This window comes from Typopeltis vanoorti, chromosome 14, assembly GCF_054136105.1.
Source record: "Typopeltis vanoorti isolate ZY-2024b chromosome 14, IOZ_Tvanoo_1.0, whole genome shotgun sequence".
In the NCBI taxonomy this organism is placed as follows: Eukaryota; Metazoa; Arthropoda; class Arachnida; order Uropygi; family Thelyphonidae; genus Typopeltis; species Typopeltis vanoorti.
Window position 1 is genome coordinate 28,795,584 of NC_143562.1, and position 15,431 is coordinate 28,811,014.

At 37.0% G+C, this 15,431-nt stretch overlaps 1 protein-coding gene across 2 annotated transcripts in view; it reads right to left on the minus strand.

The window, feature by feature from the left end:
- The window catches only part of LOC150099333 (extracellular matrix organizing protein FRAS1-like), a 1,385,483-nt gene that overhangs the window by 65,307 nt on the left and 1,304,745 nt on the right, over window positions 1-15,431 (minus strand). The window lies entirely within an intron of this gene.

The window sequence follows — 15,431 nt, forward strand, 5'->3', positions numbered from 1 at the left end:
TCAAGCATCAAATTATAGGCCTAACATTTAACCACAACACCTGTGTGTCAGGTGTTGTGGTTAAATTGTTGGAGAAGCTTGTGAGAACTAGGATCCAGAGTTGGGTTTACAACAATGGTATTATCTTTGATGGACAGCATGGATTTGCTAAAGGGAGGTCATGTTTTAGTAATCTACTTACTTAATACAATAAAGTGACTGCTTCCTTGGACAGAGGAGAAAGATACACAGTAATATACTTAGATTTCACAAAGGCTTTTGATAGAGTACCTCATGATAAATTGATAGTCAAACTAGAGTACCTCATGATAAATTGATAGTCAAACTCCCATACACAACTTGTTGATACCTATCAGATATCAACAAGTTGTGTATGGGAGAGCGATATCCAGGAAAAGGAAAGTCACTAGTGGAGTGCCTTAGGGGTCTGTTTTAGGGCTAATACTGTTTAACTTGTATATTAATGATATAGGTGAAGATTTGGATGAAGATATTCAGTTGTTTGCAGATGACGCAAACTTGGTACGAACTATGAAGAGTAGTGAAGATGTTGTAGCCTTACAAGAAGACTTGAATAAATTGAGTGATTGGGCACGGAAATGGGGATGTGAGTTCAATGTTGCAAAATGTAAGGTTTTAAAATTTGGAAACAAAGATGGGATGCAGAATTTATGCTTGGTGAGGATATATTGTTGGAGGTGGAAGAAATAAGAGATCTAGGGGTGATAGTGGATAAGGATCTGAAATTTAGGGGACACATAGTCAAAATTGTGAAGACAACACAAAGGCTTCCGGGAATGATGTGGAGGATGCTGATGTGTAGAAGTAGGGAGATTTGTGTTCCGTTGTATAAGGCTTTGATTAGGCCACACCTGGATTATTGTGCCCAGATTTAGTCACCTGTTTTTCAGAAGGATGAAGAGATGTTGGAAAGGGTCCAAAGGAGACTGACTAAGGTAGTTTCTGATCTCTGGAATGTGGAGTATGAGGAAAGATTGAGAAGATGTAATTTGCAGAGTCTGGTGGACAGGAGGAAGAGGGGAGATATGATAGAGACCTACAAGTTGGTAAGGGGTTGTTATAGGATCAATGCTGGAGACGTTCTACAGAAAATAGTGGGAGATTGGGGGAGAACCAGAGGTCATCCCTGGAAACTGTATAAAGAGGGTGTGAGTAGGTTAGTGAGAAGCAGGTTTTTTTCGTGCCAAGTTGTAAATGATTGGAATGCCTTGCCTGAGAGTGTGGTGTCTCTGCAAGGAGTTTGAATATGTTCAAGGCATGGTATGATGGGATGTGTGTGTGATAAAAGAACCTCCCAGATGAGTCTTTGACTCCATGAGGTCTTGGGGTAGTAATAATAATAATAATAGTAATAGTAACATTTATTGTTCAGGTACACCCACCAACACATAAATTTCATGTATCACAAACAAAAAGCTAGGAAAAAAATTTGGAGAAAATTCGATAGTACACAGTTAAATAAACGATATAAGTGCCAATCATTAAAGTTTTTTTCTACTGAATGTTTTCTTTAGAATAACCCTGACTGCAAGTAGCTATAAATTTATTCTATTACCAAAGTTTAGTAGAATATCATATATAAAAAGTACATTACTGCTACAGAGGAATGAAAAAATTGTGATATGCAATTTGGTGTCATATTACCTGAGATCAAACTGTATATCTCTCTCTCTTCATATACACACTGTAATGTTCTTATCCCATTGTTATTGGTCAAGTTAGTGGAACAGATTTTATAAACTGGGTAGTTAACTTTTTTAAGCCTTAGAAAGCAATTGCATGAGAAATAAAAGACTCAAAATAGTAAAGTGACTAGTCTGATAAGAAGACAAAACTTGAATATGAGAAGAAATTAGTCCTGAGATCCAAGGAAAATCCAAAGGAATTCTTTCATTATGTTTTGAGTAGGAGGAGAAATGATTGTGGAAGAAAGACATTGTTAGATAAAAATTGGAGTAGAGTTACTGATGCAGAAGAAATTGTAAAATTGTTAATTGATCACCTTATTGGAATATTTCATCCTGAAAAAGAAGGTTTTTATTACTAGAAGGATGGGAAGGAGCCAAGGTTTGGAAGTGTAAGAGGAAAGTGTGTTACAAATACTAAGTTCTCTGGATGTCAATAAGGCAATGATAGTGAAAGGATTTCACCATATGTTTTTAGAGAATGTGCTAAGGCACTTCAGTTTGGCTTTTCAATGAGAGTCTGGCTATGGGAAATTAAGGTAAGAGAGTTCAATTGCATAAGGGTGGTGGTAGAATGGAAGTGTCAAACCATAGGCCAATTTGCATCTCTTCTGTAGTTGTTAAGATTTTGAAGAAATTAGTGAGAGATTGTAAACAACATTGGGCAGATGAATAATGTTATCTGTGAAAGTCAGCATGGATTCATTAAGGGACACTCGTTTTAGTAATCTGATTGCCTTTTATAATAAAGTAACAAGAGGAGTTGATGAGGTAAAGGCATATACTGCCATTTTTTTTATTTTACAAAAGTATTAGACAATTTTATTATAGATATCAGGTTAGTGAATTGAATTGAAGATTGGCTGTTCTGATAGGCATCAGAGAGTTGTGTGTGAAGGAGTAATGTTAAGGAAGCAGAAGATTACAAGTGGGATCCCTCAGGGCACAGTATTGGGACCCATGTTGTTTAACCTTTATATCAATGACACTGTCAGTGGATTGCAGGGAAACATTTAGTTATTGGCAGATAATGTGAAGCTGGGAAGGGTTATTAGTAATAGTGTCAATAAGCTGGCCAAATGAATGGGAGAGTGTCAGTTTAATGCAACTAAATGCAAGGTCTTCAAGTTTGGGATCCATTGATGGGAAACTGCATATTCTGTTGGAGGAAATGTACTAACGGAAGTGGAAGAGGCAAGGGACCTTTGGGTAATTGATCGAAACTTGAAATTTAGGGGACACATTGAAAAAGTGGTGATGGTAGCCCAGAGGTTTACTGCAATACCTAGAAGAATGCTGATCATCAGAGACAGAAAAGTTGTGGTTCCATTGTTAAGACTTTGATAAGACCACGTCTGGATTACTATGCTCAGATTTAGTCAGATTTGAAGGCAATAAATTAACCTTGGAGAGGGTGCAAATGCAGATAAAAAAATTATATCAGGACAATGTTAGCTATGAGGATAGATTGAGGCCATGCAGACTACAGACCTTTATTGATAGAAGAAGGAGAGGTATAATAATATGACTGAGACATGTCAACTGTTGAGGGGCAGTTACAGGATTGACATTTGGGAGTTATTTTGTATGGTGGATCAAGAGGAAAGAGCAAAGACAAGGGGCAAGGGGGGGGGGAATTCCTGGATGTTACAAAAAATGGAAATGGCAAGTAAGAGGGTTAGGAGTGGCTTTTTTGCATGTAGGGTAGTGAACAGTCAATGAATTTAAGGAATGGTATGACAGAAATATATTATTTAAGATGAGCCTCACAAAATGAGTCTTTTGACTCCATGGAGATCCTGAATAATAATAACAATAAACCTATGTGTTCTTCTGGCCAGTTTGCATGTTTTGATGGATGAAAAAAATCCACATGCTAGGTAGGAAAAACTCTGCCATCACCACATGAGACCAGTTAAGTCATCTCCAGTTGAAAAAGCCTTTATAAAGAAAAGGTATGATAGGGCTATTAACTAAATCGACCATAAATAGTCTTTAAGAAAAGCAGAGAGCCAGCTGGTTTCTGATATAATGTCTAAGCTTATTTTTTTTGGATATATGCGTGCACTGTTACTGAGATGACTGTGCCTATGGTCAGATATTTCTATTAGGGAAGAAGCAGAGGAATTTCTTCAAGTCATCAGAAAGGGAAGTTGACATAAAAAAGAACTAGTTCTTGTTGGAGATCTAATATGCAGAGCAGGTAATAAATGCAAAATAGAAATGATTTGGGAAAATTTCGAGAAAAGATTAATAATAAGTACACACTGCATTTCTGTTCAGAAAATTGGATGAGTCGTTAAATTAAAATTCCAAAAAAAAAAAGTCTTATTGATAGTGATTCTAAATGATTTGAGATATAAGAATACACAGGAAATTTTAACCTCAAAGTGATAACCACTTAGTTTTGAGTATGATAAAAGTATATTATTCTTCTTCTTATTATTATTATTATTATTATTACACAAGCACCTCCATGGAGGTGCTTGCACAATAATAATAATAGAGGAGGACTCGATCTAATAATAATAATAATAGAGGAGTACTCCATGGAGGACTAGATTTTTTGTTTGACTCATAGTGGAAGACTCAAACTATTGACACAACATCTGTCGACCTCTCATTGAAAAGATTAACAGACATAACAAACACAACTGACTCTGGCAACCCATTCCATTCATTCACAACTCACCAAACAAAAAATCTGGTCTTCATGCTCCTAATAACCACACCTTTATTCAACTTCCAGGGATGACCTCTTGTTCTGGCCTCTCTAGCCAAGTGCTGAAACATTTCCCCTGAATCAATCCTATAAAACCCTTTAAGTAACTTACATGTTTCTATCATATCCCTTCCCACTTTTCACCTACCAACCAACTTTTGCAATCCACAAACCTTCAATCTATCCACATAGGGAGTATTCTACAGAGACCACTGAAGAAACCCAGGTGACCAGACCTGATCACAGTAATCCAGAAGTTTTATTTATAATGTTATATTGTAATTGTATAAAACTGTATGTTATATTTTATAACATACTTTATAAAAAAGTATGTTTCCTTCAAATATGCTGTATATTTGAAAGTAAAAGTTTTTATGATCCACCTGTTAACAATAGTCTATTATTAACCAAAAATCTCAAAATGTAAGTTAACTCATTTAAAATATCATTAAAAAAGCTTTCTAGTAGCACCTAACAGAATTATTTTCAGTGACTGTAAACATCATGAAATTGTACAAGAATGTAAAATTAATGTAGGAGTAGAAGGAGGGAAAGACTGTGCCACTTCATAAGGAAGGTGATAGAACTCAAGCATCAAATTATAGGCCTATCTGTTGTGGTTAAGGTGTTGGAGAAGCTGGTAAGAACTAGGATCCAGAATTGAGTTCTGGATTGTCAGAATTGAGTTCTGACAACAATGGTGTTATCTTTGATGGACAGCATGGATTTGCTAAAGGGAGGTCATGTTTTAGTAATCTACTTACTGATTACAGTGGGGGTGATGGCTTCCTTGGACAGAGGAGAGGGATACACAGTAGTATACTTAGATTTTGCAAAGGCTTTTGATAGATTACAACATGATAAGTTGATAGTCAAACTGGAGTGGGTGGGGTTGGATAATATTAGATTAGTGCATTGGATCAGAGACTGGCTATCTGATAGGAATCAGCAAGTTGTGTATGGGGGAGCAATATCCCAGAAGAGGATTGTCACTAGTGGTGTGCCTCAGGATTCTGTTTTAGGGCCATTGCTGTTTAACCTACATGTTAATGATATTGGCAAAGATTTGGATGGGGATATTCAGTTGTTTGCAGATGATGCAAAGTTGGGACAAACCATGAAGAATAGAGAAAATGTTGTAACCTTAAAAGAAGATTTTAATAAATTGAGTGATTGGGAATGGGGGATGTGAGTTCAATGTTGCAAAATGTAAGGTTTTAAAATTTGGGAAACAAAGATGGGATGTAGAATTTACGCTTGATAGGGATATATTGTTGGAGTGGAGGAAATAAGAGATCTTGGAGTGATAGTGAATAAGGATCTGAAATTTAGGGGACACACTGCCAAAACTGTGAGGACAACAAAGAATTCTGGAAATGATGCAGAGGACATTAACTTGTAGAAGTAAGGAGAATCTTGGCTCTGATTAGGCCACACATGGACTACTGTGCACAAATCTCTGGTCACCTGGTTTTTTCAAAAGGACGAAGATATGTTGGAAAGGGTCCAGAGGCGGCTGACTAAAGTAGTTTCTGATCTCTGGAATGTTGAATATCAGTTAAGAAGTTGCAATTTACAGAGTCTAGTGGATAGGAGGAAAGGGGGGCAGTGATATAATAGAGACCTACAAGTTAGTTAGAGGTTGTTATAGAATCAATATTGGAGAGGTTTTACAGAAAACAGTGGGAGATCAGGGGAAAAACAGAGGTCATCCTTGGCAGCTGTATAAGGAGGATGTGAGTAGGGGACTGAGAAGCAGGTTTTTTGCATGCTGCGTTGTGAATGATTGGAATGCCTTGCCTGAGAGGGTGGTGTCTAATTTGAGTGTGTTTAAGGCACAATATGATGAGCTGTGTGTATGACAAAAGGACCTCCTAGATGAGTCTTTGACTCCATGGGGTCTTGGGATAATAATAATAATAATAATAATTGTGTTTCTTAGGGGAGGTCCTCCCCCCCCAAGAAACAAAGTCTATCATACCACTCCTTGAACTCATTGACTGTTCTCGTTCTCACCACTCCATCAGGCAATGCATTCCATGGTTCGACCACCCTCCATGCAAAGAAACCACTCCTCACCCTCTTGCTCACAGTTTCCTTTCGTAAATTCTACGGATGGCCTCTTGTCATCACTGAATAAGAATATACAGGAGATTTAAACCTGGAAGTGACAATTATTTAGTTCTGAGCAAGATAAAAGTATATTTTAAAACATACTTTATAAAAAAAATGTTTCCTTCAAATATGCTTGATATTTGAAAGTAATAAGTTTATTTTTCACTTGGTTAGAGTATAATAAATTTAGTTTAATCCTTTATCCAAGTGTGAGCAAACAAAGTTTGCGCCTGAAAATATCTTCAGGACTGGGGTAAGGTGGTACAACACCAGGGCACTCCTTGCAAAGGTGGAGCAAGCTACCAACACTCCTATCTCAGTATCTCCCATAATGCAAAACACATCTCCTTGCGGATATGTCTAATGTTATGCATTAAGGGAAGGGCCACAACCCAGACTAGTTTCGACCTTTATTGAGGTAGAATGGGAGTTCATGTCTTTCATCATCGGCCTTTGGAGTATAAAGAATGCTGAGGGTCAGCAGGTAGTAATAGGGGAAGTTAAAGAAAGGTAGAGTAGGATAGTAGGAGGTAAAAAGAGGCCTCAGTCAACCTGTTTAGCTGCATAACCCAGAGGTTGTGACTAAAAGGTCTGTAAAACATAATCTCCTTACACCTGTTCGAAAAAAAAACTTAAAGTTTACATTTCCTTTTACCCGAAAAAACATAACTTTCGATTGCATTAATCCAGGTGTCTGGAGACGTCATCTCGTAACCCCTAAAAAAATAAAGAAAAATGTTTGTTAAAATTTGGAACTTAGATTATTCTTAAACTATGCCTTTCAACTGAAAAAAAAAAAAATAAAATAAAATAAAAAATAAAAAAAAAACTGCGATAGTGGGATCCGTATTAAGGTGGACTTTATCAACCAGAGAACCGAGAGTTGGGGGAAGAGCCTGGCCCGAGTGATGCAGCCCACAAGGAGCTGCTCCGCCTCGCTGTAGGCCTTCGCAGCTCGGGTTCTCAGGTCTGCCCCCTCCTATGTGGACTAAGTGTGAATACACAGAAACAAAACCAAAAGAAAAAAAATTAGAAGAAGGGGCTTTTTTTTTTTTTAAGGTCATATTTGCCCTCCAATTTTTAATCGCTATCTCAAAGTCTTTTACCACGTTTTCCATCACTGTGAGTACGTGTACTGACTCTTCATCATTTAGTTTCCATATTCTCTTCAAGCTTTCATTCCATTTCGTTTGGTGGTAATTGAAGTTATCCCACTTCATCCATATACTAAGACTATCTAGCTCGCCTTTACATCGCAAACAAGCGTCTCCTTTTTCCTGTATAGCTATGTGGACTTTGTTCCTTATCTCAGGTTTGTCCCTAAGATTGAGTAGGATTCGTCTTGTTATATTCGAATTTTCGTATGGGGGATTTTCTCCTTCTACCGGTTTTGTAATGGGGTGAGAAGAACCAGTATTTGTATCTTCTGGTTTTGGATCGTTTTCTTGCTCTGTGTCCTCTTCTGATGAGGTTTCTTCTTCATTTTCTGTGTTGTTTCGCGTCAGATAGGTCGTTTTGTTGAACTGGTATTGATTTCCATTTCTTCTGTTTCTGTGCTGTTATTGTTGCTTTCCATTTCAATGGTGTGAGATTTCTTAGCGTTCCGTTTCTTTTTCTTCCTAGTTTTTCCTCCTGCGTTGTTCCCGCTTATTGCCTGGTTTCCTAACATAGTCGTCGCATTAGCTGGGGATTGTAGGGCTGGAAACTCTTCTGATTCAGTTGTTTGTGGTTCGTTTACCGTTTGGCCGGTAGCTCGAGAGTCCTGTGTTGTGAGCTTAGGACTGATTACTGGAATGGCTACTGCCGCAGGTGTTATGGCACCTCCTGCTCTTTCTGCAAGGGTCCTGTTAGGACAAACGTCTATTTTATGGGATGTGTTCCCACATTTACGGCACGGTGACTCACATTGATTCAATGTGCGTTCTGTCGATAAGCAGTTGCGGCATGTGTTGTTTTTCGGGCAGTGAGCGCTAAAGTTGCCCAAAACGGTGCACCGAAAAATTGTTTTCTTACGCCTGGATAATTGACTATTAGTCTTGCTGAGCCTAAAAAAATCAAGTTGGGGACCTCTGTTTTCATCTCGATTGAAATCCTTACTTCCCCTGATTTCCACTCTGGGATATCCGCGTCTTGTCCGATTGTTACGTTTCGGACAGTCCCCCACTTGGAGAAAATGGTTTTAATGATTTCCTCCCCTTTCTCTAGATATTCTAGAGGAAACCTGTCAATTTTTACGGATTTTAAAATACTCCCGACTAGGAAGGGTAGGTATTTTTTCCCTTCACATTCTATGCCTTTAAGGAGCGTTATGTTGTTCATTACTATTTGGAATTGACACCCCCCCGTAAGGGGTAAGCCCGTAAATGCTTTCTGCTTTCGTGACGTTGAGAAGAGCTCTCACAAACGTTGCTTTCTCTATGCTTGGGTCAATTTCGATCCCGAGCGTACGAACTCTTGGTAAGAATTTAGACATTGTTTAAAGGCAAATACTTTTCCCACAGTAAAAAAAATTGAGTCCCCGAAAAGGGAAGACCTTAAGACAGGCCTGTACCGTTTGGCCACAAGAAAAACCACCAAAAGAAAAACTATGAGGATTCTTACCAAAGGATACTGCAATAGGAGCTCTCTCTCGGGATCTTATAAATGGCAACTGGAATCCAAAGCAATGGCACCTTCGTTGTAACAGGACTGGAATAGGAGCTCTCTCTCGGGTTATGGTAACTGGCAGGTCTCATCAGTGGGAGCTAGGCTAGAAATTCCTTCAGGTCTCTTCAGTGGGAGCCAGATCCAAGTGGAGATACCAGGCAGAAGCATTAGCAGGTCATCTCTACCTATCGGAGTTGCCAAATAGTGTGCCACCCTTTTTTAATAAATTACTCTGGATTTAGAGAAAGATGTTGAAAGTTTATTTTTCACTTGGTTAGAGTATAATAAATTTAGTTTAATCCTTTATCCAAGTGTGAGCAAACAAAGTTTGTGCCTGAAAGTATCTTCCGGACTGGGGTAAGGTGCTACAACACCAGGGCACTCCTTGCAAAGGTGGAGCAAGCTACACTCCTATCTCAGTATCTCCCATAATGCAAAACACATCTCCTTGCGGATATGTCTAATGTTATACATTAAGGGACTAGTTTCGACCTTTATTGACTAGTTTCGACCCAGACTAGTTTCGACCTTTATTGAGGTCTCTTCAGTGGGAGCCAGGCCCAAGTGGAGATACCAGGCAGAAGCATTAGCAGGTCATCTCTACCTATCAGAGTTGCCATCTCTACTTATCGGTGTTGTACCACCTTACCCCAGTCCTGAAGATACTTTCAGGCGCAAACTTTGTTTGCTCACACTTGGATAAAGGATTAAACTAAATTTATTATACTCTAACCAAGTGAAAAATAAACTTTCAACATCTTTCTCTAAATCCAGAGTAATTTATTAAAAAAGGGTGGCACACCATTTGGCAACTCCGATAGGTAGAGATGACCTGCTAATGCTTCTGCCTGGTATCTCCACCTGGGCATGGCTCCCACTGAAGAGACCTCAATAAAGGTCGAAACTAGTCTGGGTTGTGGCTCTTCCCTTAATGCATAACATTAGACATATCTGCAAGTAGATGTGTTTTGCATGATGGGAGATACTGAGATAGGAGTGTTGGTAGCTTGCTCCACCTTTGCAAGGAGTGTCCTGGTGTTGTACCACCTTACCCCAGTCCTGAAGATACTTTCAGGCGCAAACTTTGTTTGCTCACACTTGGATAAAGGATTAAGCTAAATTTATTATTTGAAAGTAATAGTTTTTATGATCCATCTTCAGCCATTTTCTGTCCACTGCCAGACAGAAAATAGTCTAATCCTGCTACTGTCTCTTTAGTCTTCCTGTAGCTCTTTTTCCATCTCTGGAATACTGTTCAACTTTTTCCATTTTTGAGTGTGAATTCTTGCAATATGACTTGTCCAATGCCATTTGGATCTTTTAATGGCTGTTATAATATCTCTCACCCTAGTCTGAGCTCAGAACCAAGTATTAATCTATGTAATGATCTTTCTGTTTTCCTTTGGGTAATCCTCAACTTGCTGGTTAATTTTTTAGCCACATTTCACTTTCATATGTCATGACTGGAAGTATACAATTATCAAATATTTTTCTTTTAAGGAAGATGAGATGCTTCCTTTGAGTGCTTCATGGTGTTTCATCCAAGTTGATAAGATCAATTTGGTTGGATAGCCTTTGGAAAGTCATTATATGAACCTCTTGTTAATAACGAATCATTAATAACCAAAAATACTCTCAAAATATAATTTTTCTCATTTAAAATATCATAGAAATAAACACTTTCTAGTAGCTCCTAGCAGAATTTTTTCTCTATGATTGTAACACATCATGAAATTTTACAGGAATGTAAAACACTTTTCACATGTGAAAATGAACAGCTGATATATATAGATGTGTATATATATAGATGTATATATATATATATATATATAGATCTCTTTCAAAAAAGTAAGCTGCCACAATAAATATTATGTATAAGACTATTACACTTTTTTTATAATCTTTGTCAAGTAGCTTTATTTTATCCTCCTACATGTTTCGCCAATCCTTTTCTATTGGCATCCTCAGGGAATACAAACTAGTAAGCTAAAATGAAGGTTACAGACTAGGTTATAACTGATAATTCTAATTCATACAAAAAATTGGTATTGTGCGTGACAATGTGCGTGTCTCGTTAACGTGATTTATTCGTTATGGTTCATTACGTAATTGTTATGAAAGTTCATTTCTTTGATGTTTAATGATCCGATAAAAGTTTTCCAAATTTCTGGTAAAATTAGACCTTGATTCTTGTTTAGGTTTTCAGTTTTACGGGCGACTGTAGCTGCTTCTTTAAAGGTTCTTGAATGGTAGTTATCTTCTATGTATGGCATAAGGCTCTTATCCCACTCAATATGATGGTTAGTAGAGGCAAAGTGGCATGAAAGGCCTGAAATGTCTTGTCTGTTATTTCTGACATATCCTATGTGTTCTTTCTTTCTCGTTTCAAAGCTTCTAGAGGTCTGACCTACGTAACTAATACCACATGAGCAAGGTATATTATATACTCCAGAGTACTTACGATTAAAAAGTAGCATAATGCTTTCAGCTCAGTCAAGATCTCCTAACACCAACTCTAACCAAATGGAAAGAAGAACGCTTCTCAAATTAAGGAATAATAAAGACATCATCATACTCGAAGCCGACAAAGGTAATAATACAGTTATTTTAAATACTTCAGATTATGAAAAAAAATTAGATAATGTTTACTCGTGAATATATTCCTGTCCACCAGGTCGTGAAGATAAAAGGATAGTTGTTCTGAGAAATGCAAAAAGATAAGTCAAATTTTATATGTATTGTGTGATAATATCAATAGTTTTTAATTGAATTTTTTGTGTGATGGCTAACATTGATAAGCAATATTCAGTTCAGTTTTAGATTGCGGAATGATTAATTTCTGTGCATTTCTTGTGTTCATTGATCCAAGATAAAATGGTGGCAAGATTGAGGTCAGTATATAGATCAGTACAAAAGAAATATAATTTGAGTGATGTGGATTTTTTGAGAATGGCAGTGCTGTAAATGTATTCATGGGGAAGATATTGAGGATGTCTATATGGAGAGGTTATAAAAGAGATATAATGAGTATGGTATGCAGGAAGTGTGACATGCTCATGGATTATGAGGCTTGTTTGAATGTGAATGGTAACAGGCAAAAGGGAGAACAAGAGACAATGACTGTTGATATGGAAAAAATCAAGATTGACAGCAAGATAGCATTGTGAGAGTGATGGCAATGACAAAGCAAATGGCAGAGAGAAAGTGATTCAAGACATGAAAGCGAAGTGGATGAAGATGAATGCAGGAGAAGAAGCATATACAGAATGAAATGAGAAGAACTGCAAATATGCATGGAAGAATTATGAAGAGCAGAATGAAAGATGAACATTTGAAAGAGGTAGCAAATGATCCACAAGTAGCTCTTTTTATGGAGATTCAATTTCACAGGCCTGCGATGGAAAAGTTTTCTGAGAAGTAATAATTGATTCTTATAGATTTTTAGGTGCTGAGTTCAGAAAAAAATAGAATAGTAAAAAAAATTCCATCACCCACCAGTTTTACCCAATTTCTAATTTTATTGTTTTTACTAGTAGTATTTGGATTTAAATTCAGAGCATTGGTATTTATTTTCATTCTCCATTATTTACAGCTAATTAGTTGTATAAGTGCTTTTTTGAAGTGCTGTCTTTTTATGGTAAATAAAGAAATTTCCATGAAACTTCTCATTCTTAACATAGGAGAGGGAGGGAGGAATGCAGATAAAAGTGCAGGTGGCTACTTTGAATCTGATTCGCTGAGATAACGGATGACTTTCCTGTTGTCACAGACACATTTTCTTGTATGATTCTTTAGTTGAACTTTAGTCGTTGAGTACTAAGGTTATCATATTTCTGAAAGGTGGCATATTTCCTAAGTTAGTGGGAAGATTTAATTTAATTTGTTTGCAGTTTGTTAATGTTTTTACGTAGTGTCGTGAAATAGTGTTGATGTCATTCATTAAAATTCGTTTAACTAAGTTTTAAGTAGTGTTTGTAATGGCTTCAAGAGGTTGCAAAAATTCAGCTAACATTTTCTGCTACATATGCAGGGAGTTAGTGGTAAAAAAACAACAAAGAAACATTACAGATTTCGTGAAAAAAGTGTACTATGCGTATTTTGGGATGAAACTTGGTGACTCATATAAGCCATGGGTGTTGCATATAGTATGTTCCATTTATGTAGAACTTAGGTGGTCAAAGGGAGAACAAAAATCTTTCCATTTCGGAATTCGCATGGTATAGTGGGAACCCTGCAACAATACCAATGACTGTTACTTCTGTTCTTTGAATGTTCAAGGTTTTAATGAGAAAAATAAAAAAAAGACATTTCCTATCCTAATTTACCATCTGCAATATGTCCAGTGGAACGTGGTCCTGAAATATCCATGCCAACACCTCCACAAATTTTAGAATCACTCAGCAGCAATTCAAACATAGTGGTTTGAATTGCTGATAGTGGTCCACCTGAACTTTTGACACAGACAAATTTAAATGACTTGGTCAGAGATTTGGGTCTTCCTAAGGAATCCAGAACTGCTAGGCTCAAGACTAGACGAAAAGAATTTGTTAGCCCCTGGCACATCTTTCTCATGGTTTAGATATAGAGAAAGAGATTTTCTTCCTTGCTTTTCAGAGGAAGGTGATTTAATTTACTGTAGCGATATTCCCGGACGACTGATGAGCAAATTCAATGTAAAATATGAAGTCATTGATTGGCAGTTGTTTATTGATTCCTCAATAAGAAACTTCAAAGCTGTTCTTCTCCATAATTACAATAAGCATGCTTCAGTACCAGTAGCACATTCCATGCATTTGAAAGAACGATATGAAAATTTAGCCTTCATTCTCAGCAAACTTAAGTACGATGATCATGGATGGACAGTTTGCAGGGATCTTAAAGTCATATCTATGATTTTGGGACAACAAAGAGGATACACCAAATACCTGTGCTTTTTTGTGAGAGTGGGACAGCCAAGATCAAGAGCAACATTGGATCAAGAAGGAATGGCCAGAAAGAGTCACATTAGAACCTGGAAGTAAAAATGTGCATGAAACTTTGGTTGCTCGGGAAAAAATCCTTTTACCCACACTTCACATAAAACTCAGATTGATGAAGCAATTTGTTAGGGCTTTGTTGAACAAAGGAGAATGTTTTAAATACATCTGTGCAAAATTTCCAGGATTATCTACAGCAAAATTGAAAGAAAGTATTTTTATCGATCCAGACATCAGGAAACTTATGAAGGATAAACTGTTTGAAGAAAAAATAGCAACAGTTGAAAAAGAAGCATGGAAAGCTTTGAAAGAGGTGGTGATCAAATTTTTAGAAAATCACAAGGACCCCAACTATAAAGTGATTGTGGAAGACATGCTACAGAAATTCAAGGATTTGGGATGCTCCATGAGCTTAAAATTGCACTTTCTCAACTCTCATTTAGACTACTTTTCTGAGAATCTGGGAACTGTCAGCAAGGAGCAAGGAGAGCAATTCCACCAAGACATCAGGGAGATGGAAAGAAGGTATCAGGGCAGGTGAAATGTCAACATGATGGCAGACTATTGCTGGATGTTGCATAGAGACAACCCGGGAAAAGAATTTCACAGAAAAAGTTCAAAAAGAAGTTTTGAAGGAAAACAAAAAAGACACCACAACGAAATATAAAGTATGTACTAAAGATTAATCTTTAATTACTTTAATTAAAAAATTTTTTTCCAATACTTTCATTCCAAAAATGTTTATGGAAAATTTTAAATACTGTTATTTTACTTAATATAATCCATTTTAAAGCTATTTTACTGTAATATTGAGATCCATTTTGTGAAAAATCCTTACATGATAGAGAAAAATAGAAGAGATATTTGAAATCAGCGGTCAAAAATAAATCAGAAACAGTTAATAGTTTTCAGACAACTTTTCATGACTCAAATTTTGCAGGCTTGTGTTATTAGAGGTGTGGTTAATGAGAAGATGCACAAGACATGTTTTCATAGAAGTAGAGTAAGCAGAATGATTGAAGAGTTGGATATGAGGAGTACAAGAGCAAAAGAGTTGGGAGTGGTAGTAAGAATGAATAATTCAGTTGTGAGTATGTGAAAATGGATATGAGGATGTTGTTGAAGAGAATAAAAGATAACACTATGGTAAAAATGCAATATGTTGTGCAGGTATGAGAGTGATGAGGTGAGACAGTGAGCTCTCACCTCATCACTCACTCCTTACTCAGCTCTGGTAGTGTAAATGGTACACTACCAGAGCTGAGT